This window comes from Tachyglossus aculeatus, chromosome 6 (genome assembly GCF_015852505.1).
Source record: "Tachyglossus aculeatus isolate mTacAcu1 chromosome 6, mTacAcu1.pri, whole genome shotgun sequence".
NCBI lineage: Eukaryota > Metazoa > Chordata > Mammalia > Monotremata > Tachyglossidae > Tachyglossus > Tachyglossus aculeatus.
This window is the reverse complement of record NC_052071.1, coordinates 14,073,924-14,090,305: the sequence shown is the minus strand read 5'-3', so window position 1 is coordinate 14,090,305 and position 16,382 is coordinate 14,073,924. Positions and strand designations below refer to the sequence as shown.

Genomic DNA, 16,382 nt, shown 5'->3' with positions numbered 1-16,382 from the left:
GAGAATAATATCAGACTGAAACAACGTAAAATCTGCAAGGAATGTTAAACCTTGGCATTCCTGCCTTCTCTCCATTACTGTCTTTACCCCTTCCTGTTTCCTTCATTCAGTAATCCCCCCCCCACTAGTTAACTATAATAATTATAGTTATGACATTTGTTAAGTTCTTATTATGTGCCAGGCACTGTACTAAACACTGGGATGGATACAAGCAAATCATGTTGGACATAGTCCCTGTCCCATGTGGGGCTCACTGTCTCAATCCCCATTTTACAGATGAAGTTACTGAGGCCCAAAGAAGTGAAGCGACTTGCCCAAGGTCACAGAGCAGACAAGTGGCAGAGTCGGAAATAGAACCCATGTCTTCTTTTGCTGGTCTTCTCTGTCTTTCATTCATTCAATCATATTTATTGAGTGCTTACTGTGTGCAGAGCACTGCACTAGGCGCTTTTAGTCTTTCTGGGGTGGCAGAGTCTGTGTTTTGGTCCTCCTGGGCCAGAAGAATCCTGTTTCGGGCTTCCGGAACCAGTAGAGTCCAGGTTTTGGTCCTCCTGGGCTGGCAAAGTCCATGTTTCTGTTCTCCTGGGCCAGCAAAATCACATTGCAGTCTTCCTGGCCCTGCAGAGTCTGTGTTTTTGTCTTCCTGAACCAGCAGAATCCATCCTGTTTCGGGCTTCCTGGACCAGCAGAGTCCAAGTTTCGGTCCTTTTGGGCTGGTAGAGTCTGTGTTTTGGTCTTTCTGGGCTGGCAGAGTCCATGTTTCAGTCCTCCTGAGCCAGCAGAATGATGTTTCATTCCTCCTGGGCTGGCAAAGCCCATGTTCAGTCTTTCTGGTCCAGCAGAGTCTGTGTTTCTGTCTTCCTGGGCTGGTAGAATCCTGTTTCGGGCTTCCTGGGCCAGCAGAGTCTGTATTTTGGTCTTCCTGGGCCGGCAGAATTTGAGTTTCAGTCTTCCTGGGCTGGCAGATTTTGTGTTTTAGCCAGACAGACCCTTTCCTCTCTGTTCCATTCATTTTACTTTGAGTTCTACCTCCTGTTGGAGCGTATTCAGGTAGAAAAGCAGTGAGGCCTAGTTGCCGCTTGCCTGCTGTGTGTCCTTGGCTTTGTCTTTTCACTTCTCTGTACCTTAGACACCTCATCTGTAAAATGGGGATTAATACTGTGAGCCCCGGGTGGGTCATTGGCAAGTCCAACCTGATTAGCTTGTATCTATCCCAGAGCTTAGTACAGTACCTGAAAGGTAGTAAGCACTTAAACTCCATCCAAAAAGGCTCTTTTCTCTTCTTACTGCTTATACTGATAACATCACCCCAAATGAACAGACTGCTTTTCATCTTCTCACATATGAATTAAGAGTATTTTTGAGCACCTGTGTGGAGTACACTGTTCTAAGTCACTGGAAGAGCTTACAAAGTAAGTGTCTCAGAGAGTTTATAGTCAAGCATGGGAAACAGAGCCAAGATAATTTAAAGATAGCGAAGAGAAAAAGAAATGGATATGTAGATAAGAGCTTGTTTGGAAGGGTAAGGCGGTATGTTCAGAAGTGCTTTGTGTGGATGAGAAAGCATCCGTATGTAGTTGGAAGAAGTGGTGTTGGGGGTGGGGGAGAAGAAAAATGAATCAGTTAAAGCCTTCTGGAGGAGAGATGATTTCGGAAGGGCTTTGCATTCAGGGAGAGCTGTGGTCTGGCAAGTTTGAAAGGGGGTAGAGTTTTAGACGGAAAGGCAGGAGCAAGAGATTGGAAGTGGGGGAGAGGAAAACAAAGCCAAGTGAGTAGCTTGGACTGAGAGGAAAGAAGAGTGCGAGCAGAGGTGACATGGGAGAAGGAAGTGGTTAAGCAAGAGGGGGAGAGCTGAGGAAGTGACTTGTGTATTATGGTATTTCTTAAGTGCCTATTAATGTGCCAGGCACTGTACTAAGCACTGGGGTAGATACAAGTTAATTAGGTTGGACACAGTCCCTGTCCTACATCGGTCTCACAGTCTTAATCCCCATTTTACAGATGAGGGAACTGAGGCCCAGAGACGGTAAGTGACTTGCCTAAGGTCACACAGCAGACAGGTGGCGGAGCTGGGATTAGAACCCAGGTCCTGCTGATTCACCGACCCGGGCTCTACCCACTAGGGTGGATTCTTAGGGTAGGACGTTGCTTCTTTGCCGTGAAGCCAGCAGTCAGAAGACTTGGCTTGTGGTGACTGAAACCACCCAGACTGCAGTCACTACCCGATACCCAAACTGATATTTTCCCATTTTGCCTTTTCAAGCAGTGGAGCCTAGTAGATAGAGCACAGGCTTGGGAGTCAGAAGACTCTGGTTCTAATCCCGACTTTGCCACTTACCTGCTGTATGACCTCAGGCAAGTCACTTTAATTCTATGTGCCTCACTTTCCTCATCTGCAAAATGGGGATTCAGTACCTTGACTGCCTCCTGGATTGTGAACCCCAAGCAGAACCTGATTATATTGTATCAACCCCAGTACTTAGTATAATGCTTGGCACATAGTAAAAGATTAAATAACAATTATTATTGTTATTATTCGTTCTATTATGATGATGATGATAATTATTTCAGTGCTACAGAAGCAGTATTGCCTAGTGGATAGAGCACGGGCCTGGGACTCAGAAGGACCTGGGTTCTAATCCTGGCTCTGCCACTTGTCTGCTGTGTGACCTTGGGCAAGTCACTTAACTTCTCTGGGCCTCAGCTACCTCATATGTAAAATGGGGATTAAGACTGTGAGCCCCATGTAGGACACGGGATTGTGTCTAACCTGATTTGCTTCTGCCCACCCCAAAGATTAGTAGGGTGGTTGGCACATAGTAAGCGCTTAAATACCAGAGTTATTATTTTTATTATTATGCAGGGAGGAATGGGTAACCACTGAAGTCAACCAGTCAATCATATTTATTGAATGTTGTGTGCAGAGCACTGTATTAAGCGCTTGAGAGTACAACACAGCAATATGACAGACACAGTCCCTACCCACAACGAGCCTACAGTCTAGAGGAGGAGACAGACGTTAATATAAATAAATCCATTATGGATATGTACATAAGTGCTGTGGGGCTGGGTGATGCCCAAGGGAGTGGGAAAAGAGGAAATGAGGGGTTGGTCAGGTAAGGCCCCTTGGAGGAATGTGTCTTTCCATAAGGTTTGAAAGTGGGGAGGGTAGTTATCATCTACTACTACTCCCAGCCACTTCCTGGTTCAGTGGAAGGAGTCCGGGCTTGGGAGTCAGAGGTCATGGGTTCAAATCCAGATTCCGCCACTTGTCAGCTATGTGACTTTGGGAGGGTTACTTAACTTCTCTGGGCCTCAGTTACCTCATCTGTCAAATGGGGATGAAGACTGTGAGCCCCACGGGGGACAACCTGATCACCTTGTATTCCCCCCAGCGCTTAGAACAGTGCTTTGCACATAGTAAGCGCTTAATAAATGCCATTATTATTATTATTATTACTACTACTGCTGACACAGAAATCAAGTCAGGATATAAAAAAACCTCAACTGAGGTAGTGGTTGTTTGGAAGGAGAGGAAAGGGCAGATCTAAGAACCGTTGTGACAGAAAAAATTCCAGGATTTAGCAAAAGCCTAAATATTGGAGTTGAAAGAAACAGAGGAATCAAAGACCCAGTTTCAGGAGTCATAGACAGGGAGGATAATGATAAAATTATAGTACTTGTTAGGCACTTACTGTGTGCCAAGGACTGTACTAAGCCCTGGGATAAATATAAAATAATCAGATAGGACACAGTCCCTGTCCCACATGGGGCTCACAATCTAAATAGGAGGGAATAAGATTTAATCTCCATTTTTTAATAGATGAGGAAACTGAGGCAAAGAGCAGTGAAGTGGCTTGCCCAAGGTCACAATCAATCAATGGTACTTATTGAGCACTTACTGTGTGCAAAGCATTGTGCACTTGGGAGAATCCAATCCAACAGAGTTGGCAGAAACGTTCCCTGCCAATAACGAGTTGTCGGACTACACGGCAGAAAAATTCAGGGATTAGAACTCAGGTCCTCTGAGTCACAGGTCCATGCTCTTTCCACTAGGCCCACCCTTGCTTCTCCAAGGTTGACAGCGTTAGAAATGATGATGGAAAATTTACGTTAGAGGAGAAGATTTGGGAGGGAAGATGAGGAGTTCACACTGCTAGCCACACTGAACTTAATGTGTTCAGTGCAACATTCATAATGGAGGGAGCCTAGAGGCAAGAGGAAATAAAAGACTGCAGAGGAGATGAGAGGTTCGTGATGATTTGGCAGTCATCCTAAGAGGGGTGAGAGTTCAAGTCACGGAAGTGGATGAGCTACCCGAGGGAGTAAGTGTCAAGTGAGAAGACAACAGGACACAAAACAGAGCCTCGAGGGACAATAAACTCGTTATGGGCAGGGAATGTATCTGTTTATTGTTGCATTGTACTCTCCCAAGTGCTTACTAAGTGCTCTGCACACAGTAAGTTATGAATAAATACGGTTGAATGAATGAACTATAGTTTGTGGACTAGAAAGGGAGGAAGAGGCAGCAAGAGAGACAGAGAAAAAGGTGGTTAGAGAAGTAATAAGAGATTCAGGGACTATTCTTAATCTAGTGGGTTGGATTTCATTTCTGGGGACTCTGGGAGGCCTCAAACAAATCACTTAACATCTCGGGGCCTTCACATTCCCTTCTGTTAAATGGGGAGACGAAAAACCCATGATTATGTACCATTTCCACGAGAAGTGACTGATTTGCCCTGTCAAAGGCAGCTAAGGGGTCCAGAAGTATTAGGATAGTATAGAATCTGTTCGATTGGTTTAGGGGAAAGTCACTGGTCAAATCAATCCATCACTGGTATTTATTGAGCACTTACTATGTACATAGCACTGTACTAAATGCTTGGGTGAGTACAATCCAAAATAATTCATTCTCAGTCTCCTTCACAGGCTCCTCATCCCCATCCCATCCCCTTACTGTAGGGGTTCCTCAAGGGTCAGTTCTTGGTCCCCTTCTGTTCCCTATCTACACTCACTCCCTCGGTGACCTCATTCGCTCCCACGGCTTCAACTATCAACTCTACGCTGATGACACCCAGATCTACATCTCTGCCCCTGCTCTCTCTCCCTCCCTCCAGGCTCATATCTCCTCCTGCCTTCAGGACATCTCCACTTGGATGTCTGCCCGCCACCTAAAACTCAACATGTCCAAGACTGAACTCATCTTCCCTCCCAAACCCTGTCCCCTCCCTGACTTTCCCATAACTGTAGACGGCACTACCACCCTTCCCGTCTCACAAGCCTGCAACCTTGGTGTCATCCTTGACTCCGCTCTCTCGTTAACCCCACATATCCAATCCGTCACCAAAACCTGCCGGTCTCACCTTCACAACATCGCCAACATCTGCCGTTTCCTCTCCATCCAAACCGCTACCTTGCTGGTTCAATCTCTTATCCCATCCCGACTGGATTACTGCATCAGCCTCCTCTCTGATCTCCCATCCTCCTGTTTCTCCCCACTTCAGTCTATACTTCACTCTGCTGCCCGGATTACCTTTGTGCAGAAACGCTCTGGGCATGTTAATCCACTCCTCAAAAATATTCAGTGGCTACCTGTCAACCTACGAATCAAGCAAAAACTCCTCACACTCATCTTCAAGGCTGTCCATCACCTCACCCTCTCCTACCTCACCTCCCTTCTGTCCTTCTCCAGACCAGCCCGCACCCTCCGCTCCTCTGCCACTAACCTCCTCATTGTACCTCGCTCTCGCCTGTCCCGCCGTCGACCCCCGGCCCACATCCTTCCCCTGGTCTGGAATGCCCTCCCTCTGCACATCTGCCAAACTAGCTCTCTTCCTCTCTTCAAAGCCCTACTGAGAGCTCACCTCCTCCAGGAGGCCTTCCCAGACTGAGCCCCCCTTTTCCTCTCCTCCTCCTCCCCTCCCCATCACCCCCTCCCTCTGCCCTACCTCCTTCCCCTCCCCACAGCACTTCTATATATTTGTACATAATAATAATAATAATAGCAAGTATTAAGTGCTTACTATGTGCAAAGCACTGTTCTAAGTGCTGGGGAGGTTACAAGGTGTTCAGGTTGTCCCACAGAGGGGCTCACAGTCTTCATCCCCATTTTACAGATGAGGTAACTGAAGCACAGAGAAGTTAAGTGACTTGCCCAAAGCCACATAGCTGACAACTGGTGGAGCCGGGATCTGAACCCATGACTTCTAACTCCAAAGCCTGTGCTCTTTCCACAGAGCCACGCTGCTTCTCCAATATTTATTACTCTATTTTACTGGTACATATTTACTACTCTATTTTATTAATGATGTGCATATAGCTATAATTCTATTTATTCTGACATTTTTGACACCTGTCTACATGTTTTGCTTTGTTGTCTGTCTCCCCCTTCTTGATTGTGAGCCCATTGTTGGGTAGGAACCGTCTCTATATGTTGCCGACATACTTCCCAAGTGCTTAGTACCGTGCTCTGTGCTCAATAAATACAACAATGAATAAATGATTTAGCAGACACTTTCCCTGCCCACAATGAGCTGAGGGAGGGCTGGAGACAGGTAATATAAATCAATAAGTCATTTATAATATATAAATTAAAGGTAAATGTTGTGGGGTTGGGAGTGGAGCAAATATTGAGTGCCCAAAGGTCACAGATCCAAGTGCATAGACCCCGGAGAGTGTGATTTTCGAGGCGTGAAGGGAGAAGAGGCCAGGTTGTAGAGGCTCAAGAAAGGATTCAGAGGGAGAGCAGATGCAGTGGGTGAACGCAAGCTGTTCAAGACATTTGGAGAGGGATGGAAGTGGGGAGACGGTGTGATAGCTGGAGGGGGCAGGGGCAGCCAGAGAATGTTTCATAGTAGTGTGAAGTTGTGGACGTGTTTGAAGGCAGAAGAGAAGGAGTCAGAGAGTGAACAGCTGCAGATGATGGCCCAGAAGGGAAGAAATCCAACCCAACATGATTTTGGGAGGTTAGAGATGGAGCCAGAGGTAGAGGGGGTGGATTCTGAAAGCAGGCAGTAGCTCTCTTCAGTCAATTGATATCATTTACTGAATACCTACCACAATCAATCATATTCATTTACTCATTCAATTTAATGAGCACTTACTGTGTGCACAGCCCTGCACTAATAATAATAATAATAATGGCATCTGTTAAGCGCTTACTATGTGCAAAGCACTGTTCTAAGCGCTGGGGGGGATACAAGGCGATCAGGTTGTCCCACGTGGGGCTCACGGTCTTAATCCCCATTTTACATATGAGGTAAGTGAGGCCCAGAGAAGTTAAATGACTTGCCCAAAGTCACACAGCTGACAAGCGGTGGAGCATTTGGAAGAGCACAATAAAAAAAATAATAATAATAATAATGGCATTTATTAAGTGCTTACTACATGCAAAGCACTGTTCTAAGTGCTGGGCACTGTTCTAAGCGCTGGGCACTGTTCTAAGCACAATACCACAATGAGCAGGCACATCTGCTGCCCACAAAGAGCTTACTGTCTAGAGGGATACAGACATTAATATAAAAAATAAATTACAGATATGTACAGAAGTGCTGTGGGGCTCGGAGGCGCAAGCAGCAAGTCAGGGAGATGCAGAAGGGAATGGGAGAAGAGGAAAGGGGGGCTTAGTCAGGGAAGGCATCTTGGAGGAGATGTGCCCTCAATAAGACTTTGAAGGAGACTTTGAGACGTTATAATGTGTACTGCAATGCAGTAAGTGCTTGGGAGAGTACAATATAACAGTATAACAGACACATTCCCTGCCCACAACAAACTTACAGTCTAGAGGAAGATGCAATATAGTGGCCTTACTGAGTGACTGGCTAAGAATGATGAGAGAGCAGAGGTGGGAGGTGGCAGGGATTTGGGGAGATTGGTAAGTTTCTTGACTGTAAGTCTTGGTAAGTCTTCTAGACTGTGAGCCCACTGTTGGGTAGGGACTGTCTCTATATGTTGCCAACTTATACTTCCCAAGCGCTTAGTACAGTGCTCTGCACACAGTAAGCGCTCAATAAATACGATTGAAGGAATGAATGAAGTTTACCCCGATGGTTTCCATTTTGCCAACATACCTGAAGAGGTCATTAGGGTCATAATAAGTAATTATGGTATTTGTTAAGCACTTACTATGTGCCAGGCACTGTACTAAGCACCAAAGTGGATCCAAGCAAATCAGGTTGGACACAGTCTCTGACCCACATTGGGCTGTCTCAAGCTCCATTTTCCAGATGAGGTAACTGAGGCCTAGAGAAGTGAAGTGATTTGCCCAAGCCCAGCAGACAGGTGGTAGAGTTCCCAAGTGCTTAGTACAGTGCTCTGCACACAGTAAGCGCTCAATAAATATGATTGAATGAATGGATTGACTCCCATGCCCATGCTTTATCCAATAGGCCATGCTGCTTCTCTGAGTCGGGGGCGCGTGGACGAAGCTTCAGGAGGGAGTTCTAGGTTTGGAATAAGTAACTGGGGAGGGGGCAAAGTGTTTGGGAATCAGTGAGGGAGGAAAAGAAATGTCCCTAAGAAGAAAAGATGGAGGATTTGTAGCAAGCGAGGACAAAGTTGAAGTGACCCAAGTCAGCATGGAGCCTGGAATCACGCCAACAAAACTCCGCAGTCTGGATGCGGAAGCAGAGGAAGCAAAATGAGGAGGGGATTCAGGGCTGGGAAGCCAGGGGGGTGGGGCATTCAGCTCAGATAAGAAGACAGCATTGACGGTGAGAATCTGTGCATCAAGAATAGGGAGAGAACGGATTCTTCTCCCCAGTTTTCAGAAGGGGAGGAACACCGAGAAGCAGTGTGGCTTAGTGGATAGAGCCCCGGGCCTGGGATTAAGAAAGACCTGGTCAGAAAGACCCAAGTCTGTTGGGTGACCTTGGGCAAGTTACTTCACTTCTCTGGGCCTCAGTTCCTTCATCTTTAAAATGGGGATTTAGAGTGCGAGCCCCACGTGGGATAGGAACTGTGTCCAACCTGATTAGCTTGTATCTACCCGAGTGCTTAGAACAGTGCTTGACATGTAGTAAGCACTTAACAAGTATTATAATTATTATTATTATTGTCATCATCACTAAGACCCAAAGAAGTTAAACAACTTATCCAAAGTCACACAGAAGAGTCCATGATGGAAAGAAGATGATGGCTCAGTGGAAAGAGCCTGGGCTTTGGAGTCAGAGGTCATGGGTTCAAATCCTGGCTCTGCCACTTGTCAGCTGTGTGACTTTGGGCAAGTCACTTCACTTCTCTGGGCCTGTTCCCTCATCTGTAAAATGGGGATGAAGACTGTGAGCCCCCGTGGGACAACCTGATCACCTTGTAACCTCCTCAGCGCTTAGAACAGTGCTTTGCACATAGTAAGTGCTTAATAAATGCCATTATTATTATTATGATTCATACATTCAATCATATTTATTGAATGAATGAATGATGAATCATATTCAAGTATATTTGAGAAGCAGCATGGCATATAATGAATATAGTATGAGCCTGGGAGTCTGAAGGTCATGGGTTCTAATTCTGGCTTCACCACTTGTCTCCTGTGTAACCTTGAGCAAGTCACTTCACTTCTCTGTGCCTCAGTTACCTCATCTGTGAAATGGGGATTGAGGCTGTGAGCCCCATGTGGGACAGGGACTGTGTCCAACCCAATTTGCTTATATCCACTCCTGTGCTTATTAATGGCATTTGCTAAGTGCTTACTATGTGCAAAGCACTGTTCTAAGCTCTGGGGAGGATACAGGGTGATCAGATTGTCCCACGTGGGGCTCACAGTCTTCATCCCCATTTTACAGATGAGTAAACTGATGCACAGAGAAGTTAAGTGACTTGCCCAAAGTCACACAGCTGACAACTGGCGGAGTCAGGATTTGAACCCATGACCTCTGACTCCCAAGCCCGTGCTCTTTCCATTGAGCCACGCTGCTTCTTAGTACAGTGACTGACACAGAGTAAGCACTTAACAAATACCATTATTATTATTATTTATGGAGTGCTTACTGTGTGCAAAACACAACTCCCAGACCACTACTTTTTTCACTTGACCATTCTGCCCTAATGCAGAAAGACAGTGGGTTGGGCTTCATTCTCTGGGGACTCTGGGAGGCCTCAAGCAAGTCACTTAACCCCTCTGGGACTTCACATCCCCATCTGTTAAATGGGGAGACTGGTCCCCGGCCTTCCTGCCCTCACAGAAGGGACACAGGGAGCATTGGCTATAGATGCGCTTTGGAAAACTGAAGCGCCAAATCCCTTTGTTCAGGGTTTTCTGTCAGAGCCAGAGAAAGGCTCTGAGCAGGACCAGACTGAAGGTTTAGAAGCCCAAATGAGCAGCTCCCCACTCTTCCGGGCCCTGGAGGTCTTTCTGAAAGCTTCAGGCCAGGCACTACCAGAGGGAGTGCTTAGTACAGTGCCTGGCACATAGTTCCTCCCCAACCCCCGGTGTCCAGCCCTGGCTTTTACGGGGGAGCTTATTTGTTTGCTGGACCCAGACAAAATGGGGCTGGCGTTTCTGTTGCAGTGCAGTAAAAGGTTAGAGCTTACATAAGCCCATAAATGTGAGTCAAGGTGACTATTTTATGTATTGCATTAACATAGAACTGCAAATCCTTAGGGCACATTTAGCCAGCTAAACAAAGCAGCGACTAAACTGCCTCAGGAAAAAAAAAAGGCAGGGGGTGGGGGGAGGGATGACAAAAAGCTTGTAGTTGGGGAAAATAGTGGAATCTGTGGAAAAGGCAAGGCTCCTTGCCTTCGCCCTCTCTGCCTTGGTGCTCAGACAGCCTGAAGTACTAAAAGATCATGGGGATCCAGGTGGTGAGGAGAGGAGCGGAAGGCTAAATCATGGATGTAGTGGGGGAGCAGGAAGACAGAAAGCAGCGTGGCTTAGTGGATAGAGCACAGTCATCATCAATCGTATTTATTGAGCACTTACTGTGTGCAGAGCACTGTACTAAGCACAGTCCTGGGAGTCAGAAGAACCTGGGTTCTAATCCCGGCTCCGCCACGTGTCTGCTGTGTGACTTCACTTCTCTGAGCCTCAGTGACCTCGTCTGTGAAATGGGGATGAAGACTGTGAGCCCCGTGTGGGACAGAGACTGTGTCCAACCTGCTTAGCTTGTATCTACCCCTGCGCTTAGAACGGTGCTTGGCATAATAGTATAAGCGCTAAACAAGTACCACAATTGTTAATCCCTATTTTCCAGATGAGATAACTGAGGCCCAGAGAATATTATTATTGTTACTAATAATAAAATCAAAGCAGCCCATGAACCTGTATATATGTTTTTACGCATTTATTCCTCTATTTATTTATTTTACTTGTACATATCTATTCTATTTATTTTATTTTGTTAATATGTTTTGTTTTGGTCTCTGTCTCCCCCTTCTAGACTGTGAGCCTACTGTTGGGTAGGGACCATCTCTATATGTTGCCAACTTGTACTTCTCAAGCGCTTAGTACAGTGCTCTGCACACAGTAAGCGCTCAATAAATACGATTGATTGATTGATTTCAGAACCAGGAATTTTAGGACCTGTGACGGAAAAACACCTGCGCCGGATAGGTCAAAGATTCGGTCTGGTGCATTTGCTGAACACGAGCTGGTGATTGGCCTCTTCCTGCTCGGAGCATCTGTCTAGACTGGAAGGTCCATGTGGGTAGGGAATGGGTCTAATAATAATAATTATGGTATTTATTCATTCATTCATTCGATCATATTTATTGAGCACTTACTGTGTGCAGAGCACTGTACTAAGCACTTGGGAAGTACAAGTTGGCAACATATAGAGACGGTCCCTACCCAACAGCGGGCTCACAGTCTAGAAAAGGGAGACAGACAACGAAACAAAACATATTAACAAAATAAAATAAACAGAATAAATATGTACAAGTAAAATAGAGTACAAACACGCACACACATATACATATATATATGTATATACATATATATATATATATACAGGTGCTGTGGGGAGGTGAAGGAGGTAAGGCGGGGGGTTAAGCTCTTACTGTGTGCCAGGCACTATATTAAGTCCTGGGGTGGACATAATCAAATCAGGTTGGACACAGTCCCTGTCCCAGATGGGACTCACAATCTCAATCCCCATTTTACAGATGAGGGAACTGAGGCCCAGAGAAGTGGATTGCCCAAGGCCACCCGGCAGACAAGTGGCAGAGCCAAGATCAAACTCATGACCTTCTAACTCCCAGGCCCGTGCTCAGTAAATACCATTCATTTTATGAGAACCAGCGTGGCTCAATGGAAAGACCCTGGGCTTTGGAGTCAGAGGTCATGGGTTCAAATCCCAGCTCCGCCAGTTGCCAGCTGTGTGACTTTGGGCAAGTCACTTAACTTCTCTGTGCCTCAGTTACCTCATCTGTAAAATAGGGATGAAGATTGTGAGCCCCACGTGGGACAAGCTGATCACCTTGTATCCTCCCAGCGCTTAGAACAGGACTTTCAGTGCTTAGAACAGTGCTTTGCACATAGTAAGTGCTTAACAAATGCCATCATTATTATTTACTGAGCGCTTACTGGATGCTGAGCACTGTACTAAGTGCTTGTACTGTACTAAACGCTTTACCACTAATTAACCACTGAGCAGTAGCACTGATTGATTGATTTAGACTGTGAGCCCACTGTTGGGTAGGGACTGTCTCTATGTGATGCCAATTTGTACTTCCCAAGCGCTTAGTACAGTGCTCTGCACATAGTAAGCGCTCAATAAATACGATTGATTGATTGATTGATTGATTGATTGGACCACATGCCTAGGATACTACTGTCCTGGAAGGGTATGTGTCTGTTTATTGTTGTGTTGTGCTCTCCCAAGAGCTTAGTACAGTGCTCTGCACACAATAAGCGGTCAAAAAATACAATTGAATGAATACAATAGAGATGGCAGACATGGTCTAAAGATTTGTCTCTAGACAAAAAAAAAAGCCAAGGTATTGAATTTTAGATTTGGGGTTTTTTGGGGGGCCTGGTTGCACATTTCTAGCAAACCTAGAGAAAACACCAATGTCAGGACACAAAGGCTCTTCTGAAAAACACCCTCGGATTTTTAATAACTGAAGGCTAAGGACCCAATGAAGCAATAGATCTTTTTCTGAGACTGTGTTGAAGGTGTTGATTTAGTAATGACTGAAAGCAGAGGACCACCCACTGACTCACCAACACCACAGGGCCAGAGGTAGGCTAAATTCCAAGACTTGGCTTTGAGCCTGCTCAGAAAAGGCCTGAAGGTTCTTGGTCTGAAGGAATATGGATTCATTTTTTTTTTTAAATTCTTTTTCTGATGAACTTCAAAGTGCAATCATTAGAAGTAGCCTGACCTACGGGAAAGAGCATTGAACCTTAGAACAGTGCTTAGTACAGTGCTGTGCACACAGTAAGTGCTCAATAAATATGATCGAATGAACAGTGCTTGGCACATAGTAAGCACTTAATACCACAATCATTATTATTAGTCCAGATCCTCTTTCAATCAGTGCAGTCCTTCAGGAGTCTCAGGAGAAGCAGTGTGGCTCAGTGGAAAGAGCACGGGCTTCGGAGTCAGAGGTCGTGGGTTCGAATTCCCATTCCGCCACATGCCTGCTGTGTGACCTTGGGCAAGTCACTTCACTTCTCTGAACCTCAGTTACCTCATCTGTAAAATGGGGATTAAGACTGTGAGCCCTGTGTGGGACCACCTGATCACCTTGTATCCCCCCAGCGCTTAGAACAGTGCTTTGCATATAGTATGCGCTTAACAAAATACCATTATTATTATTATTATTTGGAGTCAGAAGTCATGGGTTCAAATCCCAGCTCTGCCACCTGTCAGCTGTGTGACTCTGGGCAAGTCACTTAACTTCTCTGGGCCTCAGTTACCCCATCTGTAAAATGAGGGCTGTGAGCCCCGCGTGGGACAACCTGATCACCTTGTAACCTCCCCAGCGCTTAGAACAGTGCTTTGCACATAGTAAGCGATTAATAAATGCCATCTTTTCTGAGAATCCAAAATGGCCAAGTATCATACTAGACTCTCTGGTTATCTGTTAAAGAATAGGCTGGCACCTGTCTCCAAAGAGCTACCAGTCTTTGACTCTAGCTTAGTGTGGAAAGCTAGAGGAAGCAAGATAAAATAGAACAATGCAAAAGGGCCAGCAGGAGCACTGCAGAGTGTAGGGGAATTGATCAAATTAGAAGAAGAGTAGGAGAACACCATCTGAGCCACCAAGACCCCTGTAAATTCTGCTCAATCGATATCCTAGAGAAAAGAATTGGGGGGTGGGGACGGGGGGGTAAAGTTAGGGGAGAGCAGAGAAAGGGAAACTCGGAAAGAATAAGGGATGAGAGACCTCAACCTCATTCGACACATTCTGAAACAGTAAAACAGCCAAACTTTCACTGTGTGGACAAGATTATATATATATATATATATATATATATATATATATATATATATATATAATAATAAATACACACACACACACACACACACACACACACATCAATCAATCGTATTTAGTGAGCACTTACTGTGTGCAGAGCACTGTACTAAGCACTTGGGAAGTACAAGTTGGCAACATATAGAGACAGTCCCTACCCAACAGTGGGCTCACAGTCTAAAAGGGGGAGACAGAGAACAAAACCAAACATACTGACAAAATAAAATAAATAGAATAGATATGTACAAGATAAATAGAGTAATAAATATGTACAAACATCTATACATACATACATATACATACATATATACATATGAATATATATAATCTTGTGTGTATATATACTCTTGTGTGTATATATATATATATATATATATATATATATATATATATATATATATATAATCTTATGTATATGGCATTTGTTAAGCACTTACCACATGCCTGGCACTGTTCTAAGCGATGAGGTAGATACAAAATAATCAGATTGGACACAGTCCACATCCCATAAGGGGCTCATAGTCTTAATCCCCATTTTCCAGATGAGGTAACAGAGGCACAGAGAAGTGACGTGACTTGCCCAAGGTCACCCAGCAGACAAGTGGCGGAGCCGGGTTTAGAACCCAGGTCCTTTGGACTCCCAGGTTCATACTCCATCCACTATGTGACACAGCTTCAAGAGGCAATTCCCTGCTTAGACCCTGAGCCCCATGTGGGACAGGAACTGTGTCCGACCTGATTACCTTGTATCTGCCCCAGTGCTCGGCACGTAGTAAGTGCTTAACCAATACCACAGTTACCACTGTTATTATTATCCAAGTTTCCAAGTTGTTTGTGGAAAGAGTTGTTAGTTGGGGAGGAGCAAAGAAGTAGAGGAAAAGAGGAAGGGGAGAGGAGAAGGGAGGAAGAAACAGACAGGAAGGAGAAGGGAAGTGGCAGGGAGGAAAGTAAGGAGGAGAAGGGAAGCAGCGGAGGAGAATGGAAGTGGTAGGGAAAGAAGGGAAGCAGGGAGGGGGAGAAGGAAAATGGGAAGAAGAAGGGAAACATGAGAAAGAGAAGGGAAGCGGGGCAATGGAGAAGGGAAGCAAGGAGGAGGAGGGGAAATGGGGAGATAGAGATGGGAGGGAAGAGAAGAGATGGAAGTCAGAGGTCATGGGTTCTAAATCCGGCTCTGCCACTTGTCTGCTATGGACCTTGGGTAAGTCACTTCACTTTTCTGGGCCTCAGTTACCTCATCTATAAAATGGGGATTGAGAATGTGAGCCCAATGTGGGACAGGGACTGTATCCAACCCAATTTACTTGTGTCCACCTCAGTACTTAGTACATTGCCTGGCACATAGTAAGTGCTTACAAAATACCATTATTATTACTATTGTTAATGTCTGTCTCCCCCTCTAGACTGTACACTCACTGTGCATAGGGAATGTTTCTGTTATATTGTACTCTCCTAAGCACTTAGTACAATACTCTGCATACGGTAAGCGCTCAATAAATACGATTGACTGACTCTCTTACACAACACACACACAAACACACACACCCCAGTGCTTAATCAATCAATCGTATTTATTGAGCACTTACTGTGTGCAGAGCACTGTACTAAGCGTTTGGGAAGTACAAGTCGGCAACATATAGAGAGTCCCTACCCAACAGTGGGCTCACAGTCTAGAAGACTAAACACTGCTTAGTACAGTGCTTGGCACATAGTAAGCACTTAAAAAATACCACAATTATTACTATTATTATTATACTCTATATAGAGAGAGAATGTAGGTACACTGTTCATTTTGATGATTGAGCTAATAATCCTGGTTAATGTGGGAAAACCTGGATAACCAGCCTTGCTTCAGGAAGCAATTTTCAAATCATATCATTGTTCCTGTGGGAACATCGGATCAATTCCTCTTAGGCTGTGATTTCTGGGAGCCAATCGTGCTGAGAGTCTGAGGATGGCCT

At 45.2% G+C, this 16,382-nt stretch overlaps 1 protein-coding gene across 1 annotated transcript in view; it reads right to left on the bottom strand.

Moving 5' to 3' along the window:
- The window catches only part of TRPC5 (transient receptor potential cation channel subfamily C member 5), a 233,319-nt gene that overhangs the window by 181,228 nt on the left and 35,709 nt on the right, over positions 1-16,382 (bottom strand). The window lies entirely within an intron of this gene.